We start from the raw sequence: 16,788 nt of genomic DNA on the forward strand, positions 1-16,788 counted from the left end.
CTTTTGTGTCTGGCTTCTCACAGTTATCATGTTTTCAAGATTCATCCATGTTGTAGCATTTCAGTCCTTTTTATGGCCAAATGATATTCCATTGTATTGCTATACACTAGATCTTCATTACTTGCGGCTTTATTTGTGAATTCCCCTACTCACTGAATTATATTTGTAACCCCAAAATCAAAAGACTGGTGGTGCTTTTGGAGTCATTTGTGAACATACACACATTATATATACATAATGTGTCCATTTTCTCTAGCTGGTTTTGAGCCATTTGATTATAATGTGCCTTAACGTAGTTTTTTTTCATGTTTCTTTTGCTTTGGGGTTCATTGAGCTTCATAGATCTGTGGGTTTACAGTTTTCATTAAATTTGGAAAAATTTTGGCCATTATTTAAAAAATTCTTTTGTGTCCCCATTTTTTTCTTCTTTGGAAACTCTAATTAGGCTGCTTGATATAGTCCCATAGCTCACTGATATGCTGCTTCTTTTTTAGATTATTTTTTCTCTGTGTGTTTCATGTTGGATAGTTTCTGTTGCTATGTCTTCAAGTCCACTAATCTTTTTTTCTTCAGCGTCTAATCAGCAATTAGTTCAAATATACTCTTCATCTTAGACATTGTAGTTTTTCTCTCTAGAAGTTTGATTTGGATCTCTATTTTTCTCATTTTTTTTTGTAAGCTTTATTGAGGTACAATTGATAAAACTATAAGATATTTAAAATGTACAACATGATTATACACACACACACACACACACACACACACACACACACACACACACACATTGTGAAAGGATTCCCCCCATGCAGTTAGTTAACACATGATTTGGATCTTTTAATATCTTCACTGATTTACTTAAAATTTTCAACATATGGAATAAAGTTATAGCAATTTTTAATATTCTTGTCTGCTAATTCTAATACCTTTTGATTTACTGTCTCCTTATTGGATGTATTTTCCTGCTTCTTTGCTTGCCTTGTAATTTTGATTGAATGCTAGGCATTGGTGAAATTTACCATGTTGCATGCTTGGTATTTTGTATTTCTATAAATATTCTTGAGTTTTATTCTGGGACATAGTTAGTTGTTAACAGTTGCATCACTTCAGGACTTGCTTTTAAGATTTGTTAGGCAGGATTTGAGAAATATTATGTCTAGGGTTAATTCACCCCATTACTGAGGCAAGATGCTTTTTAATGCTCTACTAGGTACCTCATGAATTAGGAAGTTTTTCAGTCTGGCCAGTGATAGCAGATACCGTTCCTGGTCTTACGTGAGTGTTGGGTAGTATTACTTATACTTCTGTGGGACAATTCTTTCCCCAGGCTTGGGTACTTTCTTCAAACCTGTATGCTGGTCAGTACTCCCATGAATACTGGAGGAAACTTTCTGCAGATCACTAGTTTTCTCTCAGTACAACTTAATCCTCTTCAGTACTGTGTAATGGACCTTAGTGACCTTAGTTTCCCTGAACACTCAGCTTTACCTCCTCAACTTGGAGTTTGCCAAGCTCTGCCTGTCTGCCCCCCTACTACACTGCAGCCTGAAAATTTTCTCAAGGCAGGAAGCTGCAGCCATCATAGAGCTCACCCCACTCATCTCCTGTTTCTCAGGGATCTCTGTCCTTTGTACCTGACGTCCATTGTCTTTGCTTGTGTATTGATTGTTTCAGGCAGAAAGGCAATTCTAATCTTTGTAACTCCCTCTTGACTGGAAGTGTAAGTTAATCCATGGGATTTGATATATAGTGCAGTGACCATTCTTCATTTTAAATGGTCTGTATTTTTATGTTTGATTTTTTTCCCCTCTAACTTGAATTACTTAGATTCTATTTAGTTATTTCTAAATGACTTTTTTCTCCATGCTTCTATTGTGACCTCTAATTTTATAGCCTTGTGAACAGAAAATGTGGCCTGTGTGATAAAAACTTGTAGAGAGACAAACCAGTTCACTAGATGGATGATCACAGGATTTTTCTAGGTTGCCTGGCAGTGAGCTAGCAGGACTGAACCCACAGCCCAGGCCCAGCTCTCCAGGGGCTGCTGAGAGAATCTGAAACCACATCCATCGTTCCTGGCTGACCCTCCTGCCTGTCAGTTTCATCCTGCTCAAAGTGATGCCTGCTTGATGTTTCTTTTCCCAGCTCTCATGATGGTTCCATAGATGTCTGAAAAACACTTGTGAAGTATTCAAGTTTTCTAGAATTCACATCCTTTTTTTTGTTTTTTTTACAGTTGTCTTGCACACACTTAATCTGACAGGAAGTTTTTATAATGATATATCCTTACTGGATCTTTTCAAAGTATTCAACTTAGTTTTCTAGAAACAACTACTATTTTTCACATTCATATTTTATTGGTTTATATAATATTTAAATTAAGAACATAGTCCTAGCATAGGACTTCCCTGGTGGTGCAGTGGTTAAGAATCCACCTGCCAATGCAGGGGACATGGGTTTGGGCCCTGGTCCAGGAAGATCCCACATGTCGAGGAGCAACTAAGCCCGTGAGCAACAACTACTGAGCCTGAGCTCTAGAGCCCATGAGCCAGAACTACTGAGCCCGCGAGCCACAACTACTGAAGCCCGTGCGCCTAGAGCCCATGCTCCACAACAAGAGAAGCTACTGCAATGAGGAGCCTGCCCCTGCAATGAAGAATAGCCTGCGCTCACCGCAACCAGAAGAAGCCCATGCACAGCAACGAAGACCCAACGCAGACCAAAAAAAAAAAAAAAGCTAGCATAAGCAGGATTGGAACAACTCAACAGATTGGAACAGCTCAATGCTGGAGAGGGTGTGGAGAAAAGGGAACCCTCTTGCACTGTTGGTGGGAATGTAAATTGATACAGCCACTATGGAGAACAGTATGGAGGTTCCTTAAAAAACTAAAAATAGAACTACTACATGATCCAGCAATCCCACTACTGGGCATATACCCAGAGAAAACCATAATTCAAAAAGACACATGCACCCTAATGTTCATTGCAGCACTATTTACAATAGCCAGGTTATGGAAGCAACCTAAATGCTCATCGACAGACGAATGGATGAAGAAGATGTGGTACATATATACAATGGAATATTACTCAGCCATAAAAAAGAACGAAATTGGTTCATTTGTTGAGACGTGGATGTATCTAGAGACTGTCATACAGGGTGAAGTAAGTCAGAAAGAAAAAAATACCATATATTAAAACATATATGTGGAATCTAGAAAAATGCTACAGATGAACCTGTTTGCAGGGCAGAAATTGAGACACAGATGTAGAGAACAAACATATGGACACCAAGGGGGGAAAGCGGCAGGGGTGTGGGGATGGTGATGTGATGAATTGGGCGATTGGGATTGACATGTATACACTGATGTGTATAAAATTGATGACTAATAAGAACCTGCTGTATAAAAAAAAAATAAAATTCAAAAATTCAAAAAAAAAAAAAAAGAATACCAGACAGTGATGAAGTACCAGAGAGCAGGGAGGTAACACGATCTGATAAAAAAAAGAACAAGCATGGGTGGACATACAGGAGTAGCTTACTAGCCTCCAGCCTTCAGCATGTCAGGGACTTTGATGTTTATTACAGGAAGAATAGAGAACATCAGTTGTGTAGGGTTAAAGTTAAACATGCTTCTAATATGGTAGGTAAGTCCTGTTAATTATGTTTTTCAAACCTTGTATGTTTTTTTTCTTCTTGATCTTTAAATTCTAAAAGAGATGATTTTAATTTGTTATTTTCTCTGAGTAGGTCTCCCAGTTTTTGTTTTATGTATCCTGAAGCTATGCCAGATAGAAAGAGAAACACGACATTTCTTTACACGTACTATAACTTTTATCAATGTAAATATCCTTGATCCATTTTCATGCTATTAACTATGAATTCTATCTATTATATTACTATATCACATCTTTATTTTTATTAATATTTGCCTGCTATGTCAGTCTATTAGTTAATTTTTAATACTTCATGATTTTAGGAGTGGCTCTCGTATTAAGATATGTTTTGATTTATTTCTGTTATACTTCCTTGTGTGTGTGTAAGATTGATTACCTTTCCTTTGCTTTTTTTCTTCCTTCTAGTGCAGCATTTCATAACCCTGGATGCATACTAGGATCACCTAGGAACCTTTCAGAAAACAATTTAACATCTAAACTTTACCCCAGAATCTCCGGGGAGGAGAGTGGTTATCAGCATTTTTTTTTAAAGCTTGTAGCATGAAGTCAGGATTGACAACACTAGTTTTTCTATTCCTGTAGTGCTTCTTCTTAAGTTCTCAACAATCACATTTAAAATTATAATTTTCTATCAGTGGATAGACTGAAACAGCTGTGGCAGTCAAGGTAAAATCAGAGAGGCAGAAGTAAGAGCATTAATGAATAAGGAACTTATTATAGGGATTCAAGTTGACGCAATTGTGATTGCTGGTGGAACAATTTGTTGCCTGCCTCTGGTACTGGCCTGAAGTCATTATAAGTTAGCCAGCCCAGCAGTTGGGAAGGAAAGCTGAACAAGAACAGGAGCAGGGACAAACTGGAAACTGCTGGGGGGGAAAATAATGGAGCCTGTATCTGTCTGTCGTTCTCTACCTTAGATGACTTGTATGACCTGAAGCCTGCAGGCTGGGTGCTGCCCCACACCAACAAGGTGAGCCAGGAGATCAGCAACAACATGCATGAGGTACCACAGTGCCCGGCACCCTCCACCAAGCTTCCACAGTGTGGAATATATGGCTGCTGCTTCCCTTATGGCTTCTGGATCTCCAGCACATTTCTCTTGTTGTGAACTGCATTGTAATTCTGAGACTGACTTCTTGGAGTTAGGCTAACCTTCACAGGTTGAGGGCTTAGTCCTCTGTGAGACTGCCCTCACTTCAGACACAAGCTGCGACTCCTGGATTCCCAGGCCACCTGCACTTCTGAACAACTGGCTACAAATTTGGGGGTTCCCACTACCCCCTCAGGTTTGATAAGTCACTAGAATGACTCACAGAACTCAAGAAAGAGCTATACTTATGGCCACAGTCTTATGATAGCAAAAGGCTGCAAATCAAAACCAGACAAAAAAGGAGAGACACATAGGGTAGGCCTTGGGAGGGTCTCAAATGGGAAGTTTCTGTGTCCTCTCCCCAGGCAGTCAGGAAGCGTCACACTCCTGGCATATCAACGTGTATTACCAGCCAGGAGGCTTAGCCAAGCTTCGAGTCCAGAGTTTTATTGGGATTCTATTACCCGAGCATGATGGCTTGAATTCTTGGCCATGTGATTGAAGTCAATCTCCAACCCCCAACCTTCGCCCCCCACCCCATGGAGGTTGAATTGGTAGAATTGGTATGACTTGGCTCAGAGCCCTAACCCTCTAACCACATGGTTGATCTTTCCAGTATGGCCAGCCCCGTCCGGGAACTATCTAGGGGCTCGACAGCCATGAATAACAAAGACACACCTATCCCTTGGGAAATTCTGAGAATCTAGAGATTCCCTCCCAGAAACCAGGACCAAAGGCCAGTCAAATTCTTGACTATACAATGCGAAAGCTAAATGGAAACTAGACATGTACCGGAATTCTGGGGACCATAGTTCCAGCTTAGATGACACTGTGCAACACCACCACAACAGTATTATCTCTGACTCCCCTGCACCCCACCAAGAAAACACCCTTAGTATACTGCCACTCTCCTTGGTGCTTCTCTCTCACTACCAGCATACAGACCAACTCCAATGCTTTATCACAATCACGTGGATTTTAGTTTCGGATTGCCATTAATATTTTAAAATATTATCCCTTCTCTTTTTTTTTTTTTTTAACATCTTTATTGGGGTATAATTGCTTTACAATGGTGTGTTAGTTTCTGCTTTATAACAAAGTGAATCAGTCATACATAAACATATGTTCCCATATGTCTTCCCTGTTGCGTCTCCCTCCCTCCCACCCTCCCTATCCCACCCCTCCAGGCTGTCACAAAGCACCGAGCCAATATCCCTGTGCCATGCGGCTGCTTCCCACTAGCTATCTACCTTACTACGTTTGTTAGTGTGTATATGTCCATGACTCTCTCTCTTTTTAAGGAGTTACTTCTTTTTCTTTTTTAATAAATTTATATATTTTATTTATTTATTTTTGGCTGTGTTGGGTCTTCATTGCTGCACATGGGCTTTCTCTAATTGCAGTGAGAGGGGGCTATTCTTCATTGTAGTGCGCGGGCTTCTTATTGTGGTGGCTTCTCTTGTTGTGCAGCATGGGCTCTAGGCACGCGGGCTTCAGTAGTTGCAGCACATGGGCTCAGTAGTTGCAGCTCGCAGGCTCTAGAGCACAGGCTCAGTAGTTGTGGCACATGGGCTTAGTTGCTCCGCGGCATGTGGGATCTTCCCAGATCAGGGCTCGAACCTGTGTCCCCTGCGTTGGCAGGCGGATTCTCAACGAAAAGCAAAGGTTAAAGTCAAAGAAACAGATCGAGCATGGAGTCCGATTTAGCTCTTCCCTGTTACAGAAACAACAGTTTAGATGTGGCCAATACAAGTGAAAATAATATATTAATTTTTTAGTCTATTTCTTTTCCCTTTAGAATGGAATGCAAAGGCTAGTTTAAGGTCAGTGCAAAATTAGTTGCTAGGAAATGGAAGATGTCTTTCTGTTTAGGATATTTGGGATTAGTAATCAAAGTGTTCTCTAATGTGAGGTACATACAGTACATATGTCTTATTGTTTTTATAGGAAGCAAAATAGATACAATAAATGCCAGGAACAAGATAGTACTGAGGAATTTGTAGAGATTGCAGTTAAAGTGTTTCAGAAAGAGGGATCCCTTCCACAGCCCAAGAGTGGGCTTTTGTCCAACACTCAGAAATGAATTGTCCAAGGAGACACATGTGCTGACAAAGCAAGAGGCTTTATTGGAAAGGGGCGCCCAGGCGGAGAGCAGCAGGGTCAGGGAACCCAGGAGAACTGCTCTGCCACGTTGCTCTCAGTCTCGGGTTTTATGGTAATGGGATTCGTTTCCAGGCTGTCTCTGGCCAATCATTCCACCTCAGGATCCTTCCTGGTGGTGCGCACATGGCTTAATCAAGATAGATTCCAGTGAGAAGAATTCTGGGAGGGTGGTAGGACATACGGACTGGCGTCTCCTCTCTCTTTTTGACCTTTCCTGAATTCTTCTGGTTGGTGGTAGCTTGTTAGTTCCTCATTCCTTACCAGGACATCCTGTTGTAAGATGACTCATGCAAGTGGTTACTATTGTGCCTGGCCAGGGCAGGCGGTTTCAGTCAATGGTTCCCCTAACAAAAGCAATGCTTAAATTTAGCAGTATCACTTTGATAATTTTTGTAAAAGAAAATCAAATGTGTGCAATTAGATGAAACAAATAGGTCATTAAAATTTTTAGTTGTGGCACAAGATGACTAAAATTCAAAAGTAAATGATAAGCTCTGAAGAGGGTCTGATTTCATGAACATACTTCTGATATATTAGTTTATTTGTTGTTAATGACAATTTTAAAAAATGGAAGGGCCATTTGATTTAAGCTAATGATACAATATTCCCAACAATTATATTTCCACATGAAGTTTTGTTGTTGTTGCTATTGTTATTGCAAAATTTCTCCCCTTTCAAAATTAAATACTGTGTTGTTATGGGTATTTAAAATTCAATGCAAGGGTTTGAAGATGGTACTTGATTTACCATGTAGAAATAAAATTACTGTTGTCAGCACTTATGTTTGAAAAATCTTGTCAGGACAATTGAATTATTTTGAAAAACAGTGTTCATTCAAAGGAGAGGATTTCATTTGTTAAAATGATCATTCTAAGGCTCATCTCAACAACTGTGCTTTTATGTTTTGTTCTCCCAGAATCTTTTGCCTGTATCCTTTTCTCAGCTTCACGCCTTTCTCCACCTCTTTCCCTTTAACTTCTTGACCTTTTTCCTATCAGCTTGTACTCTTTAAACAAACCCATTTTCTCTGTTACTACTTCTCTTCCATTCTCTACAAGATATCAAGAAAGGGCCTTTATTACCTACTTTCTCAACTTTCAGATTCTCTTACTTGTTTCTCAAGTTTGCAGCAGAATTTTGTGCTCTAATGACCAAATACAATGACATCTTGCAGACCTCATCCCGAGATTGATACCAATGGCTTCACACCTTCATTCAAAATTTTCTTCCTTTATTTTCTGTGTCAATGAAAAAAATTAATCAAGAGTCATTCTAAGAAAGAAATAGTTTTATTTGAGCCAACCTGAGCATTATAACCCAGGATACAGTCTTTCAGAAAGCTCTGAGGACTGTTCCACCTGTTAGAGGTCAAAGCACAGTCATATAAGTTTTTGAGACAAACGGATATACATCAAAGGGCTATATGTCAAAGTAATATATTGACAGTTTACATAGTCCAAAAAGGTGAGTAGTGATCATTGTGATCCCTTATAGGATTAAGGAAGGAATGTTATCACCTAAGGAGTTACTGTAACAGGGAAGAACAAAATCTGACTCCATGTTGGATCCGTTTCTTTTACTTTGACCTTTGCTTTCCATTGCTTTTATTCTGTCTATATCTATAGGCATACATAATGGCCTGCCTCAGGGAACCCTGCTCCTCTGCCTGAATGTTAAACTAAAGTGCCTTTGTTCAGCTCACAGAGAAACACCCTGACCCTGCTCACCTGTAAATGGCTGCAGAAAAGAAGAAATAACACATGCTCTCCCTGAGGCTGGCCAAAACCAGGAGTATTTTGCAAGACTTATGGCCTTTTTACTTTACTTCCTCACCTCCTCCCCATCTCTGCTCTATAAAAGAAACTAACATCCAGACCCTGATAAGATGGTGCTCTAGGACACTGGTCCACCATCTTCTTGGATGCCCGACTTTCCGAATAAAGTCTTATTCCTTGCCTCAACAAGCTTCGATTTGGTAACATTACCTTGCTGGCACTAATGAAACAGGAGGGAAGGGGGCAGGGCACAACCTTTGAAAGAATGACATAGTCTGAGGACATGACATAAACTGCGTAGAACCAAATGGGTCCAAGATGACAGACAAGTCAACTTCAACTAGACCTGGAGCCTCAGTACATGCTCATTGTAACACATCAGCAAGCTAAATGACACACCCACAGGTCCCATGACAGTTCTAAGGCCGACCATAAGGATAAAAAAGTGGACGGTGGCTCAATTCCTGGAATTCCCTGCCCCTTCCTGAAATAGCTGGAATACTCCTCCCACTCATTAACCTATGAAATTACCCACCCCTATGAAAACTGACAACCCCATACCCTGATGCCACTCTTGCCTTCTGAGATGGACTACACTCTGTGGAGTGTTTCTCTCTAAATAAATTCACTTCTCACCTATCACTTTGTCTCTCGCTGAATTCCTTCTGCGATGAGATATCAGGAACCTGAGCTTCATTAAGTCCTGAAACCAAGTGTATGATCTCAGTTGGAAGACCATGGGGTTTTGGCTGGGTTCAAGTCCTGGCCTCATCGGTTCAAGTCCCAGTCTGAGGTGCATGGTTTCACTAGGAGAAAATTGCTTCTTTCCTTTTTTTTTTTTTGGCTAGTAGACATTCCTGTGTCTTCTAAGGAGATCTGGTTAATGTATAATGCAGATGCATAGTGCACACTAAAGGGGCAGGGGTAATGGCTCAAATGGCAGAGAAAATTTTACATTAATCTTTTTTTTGGTCCTACCTTAAAATAATTTTATTCAGCATCTGTAATGCTGCATTTTCTTGAACCTCTTTCTATCATTTTGACCAACAGTTATCTGTCTTTCTAAATTCCTTTCGTTACCCACCACTTCTTCTTTAAGAGTCAGGGATTACATTAGGTTACAAAAAAACAAAAGTTCAAAAATAGTGGCTTAACATAATAGGGGTTTTTCTTTCACCTATACCAAGTTTCTAGTTAGTATGGAAGTTCCCTTAAGTTACCATGCACAGAGAGACCAAGGTGGCTCCCATCTTTCTATTTCACCATCCTCACCACTAGTTCCATGCTCAAGATCACGTCATGTTCCAAGAGAGAACCTGGGCCTTCACCACCACATCAAAATTCCAGGTAACCAGGAAGGGTAAAATAACACCTCCAACTTATATCAATTCCCTGAAGAAATCTTTTGGAAATTCCATAATATCATTTGCCAGAACTTAGTCACATGTCTATACCCAGCCACAAGGACGGCAAAGTGCCCTGTTAAAACCAAGAAACATGTTATTAATGAAGATGCTTCTAAAGATAGCTGCATATTTGCTAGATAACGATCAGTCTCTGCCACAGTCTGTTTTCTCAAACACTGCCTACATGATCAGAAATGATCCATGCTTGTAAATGGTGAGTGGAGTGGGCTTATTAAGTAATAATACAATGATTTATTTACACTATTTATTAAGCACCCACCATGGGCAAGGCATTGTGCTGCCTTTATGCATGTTACCTCAAACTTTTGTAGTAATTCTTCAAATGAAGTCCTGCTATTACTATTTTAAGGAGGAAAATGAATCTCAGAGAGATTAGAGTCAACTTGTTTAAGGATGTATGGATAGAAATGAGCTGAGGTTGGGTTTGAATTCAGCTAGTATGGTTCCACAGCCTATTCTCTTTTTCATTATACATGGCCCACACTGAATATTCATATTCATAGTCTTTTGTCCAGTCATGTGGCATTGACACTGGACTATTCAAAATTATAGAATTGTTTGTTTGGCTGCAATGACAATTACTACTTGATTTAAGCTTTTTATCAAGACAGAGATCACCAGGTCAACTGGTACCACAGGGAGGTGGTTAAATCTCAACTGTTGTGTGGGTGCAAATGAGGTCACACTGACAGAAGGAAACAACTTTCTGTTGCTCTCTGCCTGAGAAACGCGGGACCTCAGCTCTCTGCAAAATCTCCTACCCAGGTATTTCAAGGCTTCCTAAACAGGTCCACCCACTCCCAAAATACTGCCTTTGTTGTGCTGGGCTGTGCATGTCTAACATCTGTCCTAAATCTTGAAACTTTACCCCACTTTTTATGGAGAAATAAGAGAGGCCGGGTACAAGAGGCCAGAACTGTTATGCCAGTGGTACTTCCTCCACATGGAAGGAAATATCAGGAGTGAGAAGAAACATTCCTCTCTGCTCCCCATCTCTATAACTGTCTTGCTTCAGTTTTGCTTTTTGTGTGTGTGTGTGTGCTAGCAGAGAACTCAAGTAGGGTTGTGTGATACCATTATTAATGTGCTTTTCATTGAAAAAGCTATTTTAGAATACCTCTCTGTTCTTTAGACATGAATCAAGTAGGGAATAAGCCAGGAGACAAATCTACTACTGATAGTTGCTGTTCTGTCAGAATTCTTCTTTTTCTTCCTCTTACTTTGTCAGCTTTTGTGCTGCACTGTGCTCTTTGTTTCTGGTTGCTTTTTCTGTTAGCTGATTTCTCTCCCAGGATACTCCTTACCCTTCCAAGAAACAAACTTCTGGTAGGTTTGCTACACCAGTTTATTCAATAGGTGCCAACATACACAAATCAAGCTGAGGATCCTCCTTACATGCTAATTAGATTCTTAAATTTGCAAAAACTTAAAATCCTCAAGGTTGGCCTGGGCCTAAGGTATTTTGCAGACAACTTGCACTCTCCTCTCCCCTAGCCTTCAGCTACTCCCTCTATGTAGATGACCTCCAAGTGCATGTCTCTATCCCTGCCCTTGTCCCAGCAGCCTGCTAGATATCTCTACTTAGTTGTGTCCCTTGAATTGCAACTCGAACCTGTCCAAAGTGAAACTTCAACCTTTCCAGAACGGAACTCATCAACTCTTACTTGTTCTTTCTGTAATTTGTTCTCTTCAACTGGTTTCTCTCTCACTATAAAGGCTAACCATTCTAGTTGCTTAGATCCAAAATGTTCTATCTCTCTGGGATTTTCTTACCCATAATATGTGTTGTCAAAGTTCTCTTCTTTCAGGATCTAATCCAATTTCCATCCTGCACCTCTTTGGTCAAAATGAATCCTTCTCCCCTATATCCCAGTATGACTCTCTAATTCTTTAAAGCATTGGCATGATCTCCCTTGTATCAAATTTTGTATCTCCTGATTTTTGTACAAAAATACATTAAATGAGCACCTACTGTATAATGTATTAGATATTCTCTATGTGTTTATTTAGTCTTCATACCATCCATTTTACAGATGGAAAAATTAAAGCTGTTTCCTTATCTGCAAAAACAACAACAACAAAAACTAAAAAACAGGGACTTCCCTGGTGATGCAGCGGTTAAGAATCCACCTGCCAATGCAGGGGACACAGGTTCGAGTCCTGGTCCAGGAAGATCCCACAAGCCACGGAGCAACTAAGCCCGTGCACCACAACTACTGAGCCTGTGCTCTAGAGCCCGCAAGCCACAACTACTGAGCCCACGTGCCACAACTACTGAAGCCCACTCACCTAGAGCCCATGCTCTGCAACAAGAGAAGCCACTGCAGTGAGAAGCCCACGCACCATAACAAAAAGTAGCCCCCGCTCGCTGCAACTAGAGAAAGCCCGTGCACAGGAACGAAGACCCAAAGCAGCCAAAAATAAATAAATAAATAAATTTATTAAAACAACAACAAGAAAAATACAACTCTAAACCTAAAATGAACCATTAATATTTTAAATACTTCTAGTCTCTGGTATAATGTCAGCTTAATAAATGTATTTTTCCTTTGGCATTCTAGCACAGTGTTTGATACATACTAAGTATTCAGTATTAAATATCATGTATCATAGAAAATGTTTATTGGACTACATTGAGGTAAGACGAACATCAAATTTCATGAAAACCTATAGAGTGTCCATTTTGTACAAGGCGTAATTTTTTTTTTTATGAATTAATTTATTTTTGGCTGTGTTGGGTGTTTGTTGCTGTGCACGGGCTTTCTCTAGTTGCGGCGAGCGGGGGCTACTCTTCGTTGCGGTGCTTCGGCTTCTCATTGCGGTGGCTTCTCTTGTTGCGGAGCAGGGCTGTAGGCACGCGGGCTTCAGTAGTTGTGGCTTGTGGGCTCTAGAGCACAGGCTCAGTAGTTGTGACGCATGGGCTTAGTTGCTCCGCGGAATGTGGGATCTTCCCGGACCAGGGCTCGAACCCGTTTCCCCTGTATTGGCGGGCGGATTCTTAACCACTGTGCCACCAGGGAAGACCTACAAGGCATATTTTATATTTGGCTTGAACTTTTTACAGTGATAGAGTGTAAAAGGCAAAAGATTTAGCATCCTTTATTCCTCCCCAATATCACCAGAAGGAAGTAAACAACAGTTATCAGTTATCAGCAGTGAACATGATGTCAACATTTCTCAAGACAAAGTATCACAAAGCAGGAAAAGAAGAGATACTATCACCAAACAGGTGTTCATGAGGTATTTACTGCCTATTTAAAAATGCTTTATAGGACATTTAAAAACTGTAGGACAGTTTACAGGTTGGTTCTTTTTCTTTTTAGAGTTCAAAATATCTATGAAAAATCTATTAACTTTTATGGCACTTGGGAGGATGAGGCCAAAACATCTCAGAAGGTACTTTTCAGGGAGTGTGAGGAAACCCTAGATAACCAGCAAGGATCAGATTACTCATGCTAATCAGGAAGGGCTGGCTCAGGAGCAGGGTAAGGAGACTGGCCTTGGTGGGGGGACCACAGAGCACCCTCTTTGGTCCCCAGTTGCACTGCTGCTGGGCAACCAGCCAGGGCTGCCCCTAAGGATACCAGACCTTCCCTCACCAAAGAGTCTCTGTTGTCCAATAGCCTCCAGGACCCACTGCCTACAAAGCTCATGGGGAAAACCAACCCCAAACCTGGAGAAACTGATAACATGAAATAGGAAGGGAGAAAGGCAAAAAGAAATAATGGTGGTGATGGTGGGTTTTGTTTAACCTTTGCTCGGATGCAAAGAGAAACAGCCAGAATGACTACTAACTAGTATTACTACCATTACTATATGGCTCTGTGCTAGTCCTCTACAAGTATAAAAATTATTGTATCCTGGAAATTAAAGTCAAGTTTAATAGGATGGTGATAAAGCATATCAGATAAAGCTCACTGGGGACAAGGTTGTAACAACATTAGGTTTATGAACTTGCTGTCACAATCAACATGAGGAACCAGGGGTCTCTCCTAAGAGGGAGTAGGGAAAGACTTTTAAAAATAGGGCTTGGGGATTCCCTGGTGGCGCAGTGGTTAAGAATCCGCCTGCCAATGCAGGGGACACAGGTTCGAGCCCTGGTCTGGGAAGATCCCACATCCCGCGGAGCAACTAAGCCCGTGCACCACAACTACAGTGCCTGTGTTCTAGAGCCCATGCGCCACAACTACTGAGCTCACCGCCACAACTACCGAAGCCCATGCGCCTAGAGCCCGTGATCCACAACAAGAGAAGCCACCGCAGTGAGAAGCCCATGCACCGCAACAAAGAGCAGCCTCCGCTCGCTGCAACTAGAAGAAAGCCCGCGCACAGCAACGAAGACCCAACGCAGCCAAAAATAAATAAAATAAAATAAATAAAACATTAATAAATAAATAAATGAAACTAGGGCTTGGATGATTCTAAAGAAGAACCAGGGGAAGTAGGGGTTACCTCTGTTTTGATTATCACAGTAATCTCTGCCCAGGAGGTGAGAGAATCAAAGCAGGGCTGGGGAAGTCCGGGTAAGAAAGCAGCAATAAAAAAATAAAATTAAAATCCATGTAAATATTCACAGTAGTCGAAGGGTGGAAGCAACCCAAGTGTCCATTGAGTGATGAGTGGATAAACAAGATGTGGTAAATATATACAATGGAATATTATTTGATCTTCAAAAGGAAGGACATTGTGACACATGCTACAACTTGGATGAATTTTCAGGACATTATGATAAGTGAAATAAGCCAGACACAAAAGGACAAATATTGTATGATACCCCTTATATGAGGTACCTAGAACAGTCAAATTAACAGAGGCAGAAAGTGAAATGGTGGTGGCCTGTGGCTGAGAGGGGCATGGGTGGAAACAGGGAATTAGTATTTAATGGTATGGAATTTTCAGTTTGGGAAGATGAAAAAGTTCTGGAGAAGGATGGTGGTGATGGTTGCACAACAATATGAATGCATTTAATGCCACTGAACTGCAGACTTAATTATGGCTAAAATGGGAAATTTTATGTATGTATATTTTACCACACACACACACAAAGTAAAAAAAAAACAACACAAACGCTTAAAAAAGAAGTAGTGATCTTTAAATAAGGGGAGGCTTTGTGTAGCCTTGGCCATGTCTTGTTAGAAACAGATCAGAACTGAGTTGTAGTCCCAACTCAGATCCTTACTAACAGCATGACCTTGAATGAGCTGAATCCTCTCTCACCCTGGGCCTCAGTTTTCTCCTTTATGGAATGTGGGGTAAGGCTGAATCATCGCCAGAGTCCCATCTAGCTCTAACAACCTGGGGCCCTTGAGGCTGGGCAAGTGGGGGTCTAGCGGAGCTGCTGTGCTTACCTCCACCCTTGTGACCTTAAGCCCAGAGGGACCAGAAACATCACAGTCTGACTACCAGCAGTGTTGAAAAGCTGACTCAGGTCCTGTTTCCTTAGAAACTATAAATTTAAGATAAATGTGGAATGCTGTGTCTGGAAACCTCTTATCTGAATCTCTGCCCCTGGGTTGGAAATCGAGGTAGTTTCTCTGTATCAAAGTGACACACATGGCCCAGATTCTTTAAGAGGAGCTGTTCTCTCTGAAATGACTTCAAACAGCAAAGTTTCTCATAGCCTATGATTTTAGAGAACAAGATTTATCGGCATTTTACCCTTGTTAATTAACAAAAGCAGTTTTTATAGGTTCATGACAGAATTGAAAAAGCAAAGTCTCTGAGCAGAGTGGTGTGGCTTTAAGATAAATTCTGTTGTGAAAGGAAAAGGGAACGAAATGAGTCCACTGTGGGACAAGGCTGCTTTCAGATTCTAGAGCCCCATGTTCTTCTGTCTGCCCTCCCTCTTTTCCTTTTGGCCACGCGGCTTGCAGGATCTCAGTTCCCTGCCCAGGGATTGAAACAGGGCCATGGCAGTGAAAGCCCAGAAACCTAACCAGCGAACTCCCTGCCCTCCCTCTTATTTACATGGTTTCGATTTGTGAATTTGATGCGTACATTGTTCTGCTTTGGGACAATAACCTTTAAGATTACCAATCAAATGTTATTATACACAAAATCCAATAAACTATAAATCTCCTTACATTATAATACCATTCATTTAAAGTGTGTCTTTATGTTAAAATGAAAGTACATTACTATGAAAACTTGTTTCAAAGAAGTCCACACATAATTTTAACTCCCCAATATTTTTAAATTACGAGCATGTTTTCAGGATACAAGTTCTTTAATGTAAATAGCATTTCCTAAGTTGTAAATTGTGATAAAACTGATCCATGTTCCAGTAGTAACTTTGAAAACAAAAGGTGTTCTTTGAAAATTTATCAATGCTTCCAGAGGATAAAAAGCACAATTGATAAAAGTTTATATACTTCAACTGATTCTACTTTCTATGAATCAAGTTTAAAACAAAGAAAAAACTACAAAAGAAATGTAGACTACTTCTTTTTTTATTTTATTTTTATTAATTTTTTTTTTTACTTTTTGTAGACTATTTCTTATAAAGTAGGCTACAAGTGAGTAAAAAGCTAAAGCAAAACAATGTGACTCATCAGGCAGTGCAGTTAGAATATATACCATTGTGTGTGTGTGTGTGTGTGTGTGTGTGTGTGTGTGTGTGTGTATACATAAAACTGCACACGATTTGATGACACTTAGAAGA

The sequence above is a fragment of the Stenella coeruleoalba genome (genome assembly GCF_951394435.1).
Source record: "Stenella coeruleoalba genome assembly, chromosome: 8".
Taxonomy (NCBI): domain Eukaryota; kingdom Metazoa; phylum Chordata; class Mammalia; order Artiodactyla; family Delphinidae; genus Stenella; species Stenella coeruleoalba.